Below are 5004 nucleotides of genomic sequence, written 5' to 3' on the forward strand. Positions count from 1 at the left end.
AAACTGCACCTAGTGGTACAGGCCTGTAAACCTGGTGGCAGGAGGATCGCAAGTTCAAGGCATATACAAGACCCCAGGTTCATTCCCAGAACTTGGAGGGGGAAATGATCCTATTTAACGGTACAAAGATTCAGTTTAAGATGAAAAAATTCTAGCGATGGATGGTGGTGATGGATGCACAACAATGTGAATGTACTTAACACAACTGACCTGTGCATTTAAAAGTGGTCAAATAATAAGTTCTGTTACATCTATTTTACAACAATAAAACGATGATGCTATAGACCTATATGTACATGTATTGACATGAAAGAATATTCACAATATATGACTAAGGTGGGGAACCAATATAACTTTAAAAAATACATATATTCATAATATTTTTCTATTTTTTTCTATTTTATCTATTTTTATGTGTGTATGTGTGTGTGTGTGTGTGTGTGTGTGTGTGTGTGTGTGAGAGAGAGAGAGAGAGAGAGAAATAAGCCTGGTAGCAGTATGTGACAAGTATTAGATAAGAGACCATTTAGGAGGCTCATGAAACAAAACTATTAAATAAAAATAATTTTTAAAAGAGTAAAAGGAAAATATGAGATATGAGAAACTCTGAATATAAGAACTTGGAAGGAAAAAAACAGGAGTTGAAAAATTTAGTAGATATAGGAGGATGAAGAAAGATATGAGTAAAATTAAGTACAGTTCTGCTATGGCACACTTTAAAGATGAAAATTTGTTTCAAAATGATTGGTATATTAAGAAATAATATTAGTATAATGCAAATTTCCTATTTGTTGATGTGCAGTTTTATCCTGGAAAAGCATTGTGTGGATGCAAAAAACTGCAGCCAGGGCTGAGGTTGTCACTCAGTGGTAGAGCAGTTGCTTTGCATGTGCGAGATTCTATCCTCAGCACCACATAAAAATAAATAAAGGTATTTAAAAAAATGCAGCCAGCTAAGACATGCTTCATAGGTATACACAAATCACACAAGCCCACACCTTAACATCAGTGTCTTCATCATTATGAGCCACATCCGTGCACATCTGGTTTTACAACTTTGTCAGATTTCAAATGACCTTCCTTCTACCACTTCACAATAACTCGCAAGCTGCTACCCTTCCTATGTCTGCTATGCTTCACAAAAGGATAAGTACCAAATGTACATATGCCTTTTGTGTATGAGTGTGTGTGTTGCTGGGGATTGCACCCAGGGTCTCATGCAGGTTAGACAAGCACTCTACCACTGAGCTACATCCCCAGTCCTATTTTGTATTTTATTTAGGGACAGGATCTCACTGAGTTGCTTAGCGTCTCACTTTTTGCTGAGGCTGGCTTTGAACTCTGGATCCTCCTGTCTCAGCCTTCTGAGCCGCTGGGATAACAGGCATGTGCCACTGTGTCTGGTTTCTCCCTCTCCTTTTATCTTCATTTCCTTGCATGGCAGCCCCCAGTTACTCCTGTCAGAAGAGCAGTGACAGCAGCAAGTGAACAGAACAAAACGCCAAGAGAGTCAAAACTGAAGAAAATTCTTCCTTTCCATTCAGAGAAATTGTGACTCCAAAAGAGCAGAGACAAACTCTGGTGCCATTCTCCCCACCCCCTAGTTTCTCACTGATGTAGCACAATTGTGGAAGCGAGCAGTTTCTTGACAGTGCAACTGGAAGTAAGATTAAAGCCAAAGAACTGAACTTTTTGCTCCAGAGAAGCAAAAAGTACTGGAAAGATAGTAGAAAATAAGAGTATCAGGTAATCTCATAAAGTTGAACTCTTGGGATCACCCCTGACCTGCACATTATTAATCTGATTCTGATTAGCATAACAAAGACTTAAAGAACTGTACTAACAGATTTCTTTTCAGTCCCAAACTAGATGATGCACACACAAAAGATGTACCTAGTTTGGAACACAACCTATACCTGAATAGGACCTGCAACCTATACCTGAATAATGACAGTGCTTACAAGAAGAAAAAGTATCAACATTCTACATAGCATTTACACAAGAATCAATCTTGCAGGTGTGGTAGGGCACACCTGCAATCCCAGCAACTTAGGAGGCTGAGGCAGGAGGATCATGAGTTCAAAGCCAGCCTCAGCAACTTATTGAGTCACTAAGCAACTCAGTGAGACCCTATATCTAAATAAAATACAAAATAGGGTTGGGGATGTGGCTTAGTGGTGGAGTGCCCCTGAATTCAATCCCCAGTACTCCCTCCACTGCAAAAAGAATCAGTCTTAGGATACTTAAAATGCTCAGAATACAGCCCAAAATCACTAGGTAGATGAAGTATCACAAACATCACAACTTGCATGGGAAAAGATAATCAACAGTCACCAAAAAAAGACAATACAGGAAATAAGAAAATACTATGAACTGAATGAAAACAAAAGTAAAAAATATCAGCATTTCTAAAAACAGCTGTTCTTTAAGGGAAATTTATAGTACTATATGCTCATTTTAGAAGAAAGGTCTTGGAATCAACCAGCCAAGCTTCCATCTTAAAAAAAAAAAAATCAAACATGTAAGTAATTCAATGAAATTAAATTTTATTTCATTTCAAAAAGCTGGTTGAAACCCACTTATTTGATATAGTTGTCCATTAAGGAGTTTTGAAACAACTGTTTCAAAAAATTTTTAATAACATAACTGCCAGTGGAAAATATTCTGAATTCCCTTGCTAATTTAGAAGTTGATATTCGAGATGCAACCAATTACAGAATCAAGGCTTCATTAAAGAATATAACTAGTCAAATCTGTCCGACTTTGTGAACTCTTCCTGACATCATCAAATAAATACCACCTTCTACTTCTGTATTTTTAAATATTTCTTTAAATTGCCAATAAAGCATTTTTTTCAAGGTACTGAGGTGAATACTATCCCATAGCTTTTCTCAAAATTGAGGTCACTTGAGGGTACAGTGTCTCATTCTTTGTTTCTAACCCTAGCTTTACTTTATGTTGGTAGTATTGATACTATTGAAATTTTAAATTTTATTCACTAATAAAGCAATACACTCATTATGTTAACAAGAATAATCTTTTATAAAAATTACTTTTAAAAGTAGAAAAATGACATTGGTTTACAGTTTTGCAAATCTCTGACTTAATAGAAGATATCTAGATCCTCATATCTTTTACTTTCAATGTGATGCAATATGGTGTTTTTGTTTTGTGGCACTGGGGATTGAACTCAGGGTCACCTTACCCCTGGAGCTACATCCCCGGCCCTTTTTTATTGAGACAGGTTCTTGCTAAATCACTCAGACTAGCCTCAGCAACCTGATTCACTGCAATTACAAGCATACATCACCACATTCAGTGCAATACAGTGTTTTGACTGAAGTATGCAAATAAAATCTAACTCACACAGTTATCTGGATAGTAGGAGAGGCAGGATCTTTTCAGAAAATTGTGAATGACAGTGGGAATGATAAAAACTGCAAATGATAACAATGATAGTGTTATCAGGCAAATAGTTTTGAACTAGCAGACCTCTTCCACAACCCACATTTTGAGAATTGTTGGTACAATTAAAGTGGAAGGCTAGGGATATAGCTCAGAGGTAGAGTGCTTGGCTAGCATGAAAGAGACCCTGGGTTCATATCCCAGCCCCACAAAAACCAAACAAAAAATACAATGAAAGGAGTGTGATGCCAGGTTTATGTATCAACTTGCCCATTAGATGGCCTTCATTAGGATGATTAGAGCCTAAAATTATTATACATTTAAATTATGGAGATTCCTCACCTGATTCAAAGCTCACTATGCAATCTTTTGATTAATGAAAAGTCACATAGTTTAAACTTCAGGCAAAAAAATGCCAAGTACCAGGCTGACCCAACCCTTCGGTTCTGCTTCAGAGTTATATTTCTCAATGTAAATTAATAAACTGCCATTATGCTCTTCATTAAACAGTCTCTAATGAATTTTGTTGAGTCAGCAGCCCTGAATCAAGTCAATTTTGGGACACTAATGGTAGTTTCTGAGATTCAAAATTTTATGAATTTCACTAAACAGTTATTTTACAATTATTGAAATTATAGGGAAGGTACTTTATGCCAATTTCAAATATAAAATTAGAGATTTTTGGAATCTTTAAAAAATGACAAAAACTGACATACTTAAAATAATACTTTTCAAATATACTTTTCTTTATTAAAAAAATTCTCATTTCCTAAGTTTATCTTGAGAAAAGATGACTGACTGTTCAACCATATATAATTTCTTTGGTTGTAGTTTTGGTGCTCTGAACATTGAACAAGAATCCTTTATAGAAAAAGAAGGGCCTGAGATCATGGCTCAGTGGTAGAGCGCTAGCCTTGCATGTGTGAGACACTGGGTTCTATCCTTAGCACCACATAAAATGAATAAAATAAAATAAAGGTATTGTGTTCATCTACAACTAAAAATTTTAAAAAAAGAAAAAGTAAGATTTAATTAAATGTAGGGATAGCAAACTCCTTTCTAGCATGTCTTCCTGAATTGTAGAGGAAAGCTACAAACTACATTCCCCAGATTCTTTTGCAGTTAAGTTTCATATATCAATACTAAAATAATCAATAATCAATCAGAATATATCAGTTCATCATAATCAGATGCAATAAACTGAGTCTTTTGTTTGGAACTTCTTCACCTGGGAAGGGAGGAAAATGTGCTTTCATGGAAGGTGGCATTATGTGCCACCAGCCTGGAGCTAGTAGCCTGGGCTGAGGCTTCCTCATTACAGTTTCCTGATTCTGGCCCAGGCAGCAGTAACTAGATGGTCCACTTCCCCAGTATGGTTTGGAGGTGTACTTCTAAAAGACAAAACAATTACTGTGTTTAAAACTACCTTGACTGGACTGTGTTGCTTGAAGTCAAGAACTGAACAATTCACATTTTAACAGTTGATGGTTCCTTTACCATAATCATGCACCTGTTGTGAACAGTTTTATTTGTTCTTCAATTGATTTTCTAAACTGAGACAATAGTTACATGCTATTAAAAAGCCAAACTACTATGGTA

This window comes from Sciurus vulgaris, assembly GCF_902686455.1.
Source record: "Sciurus vulgaris genome assembly, chromosome: 5".
Classification (NCBI taxonomy): Eukaryota; Metazoa; Chordata; class Mammalia; order Rodentia; family Sciuridae; genus Sciurus; species Sciurus vulgaris.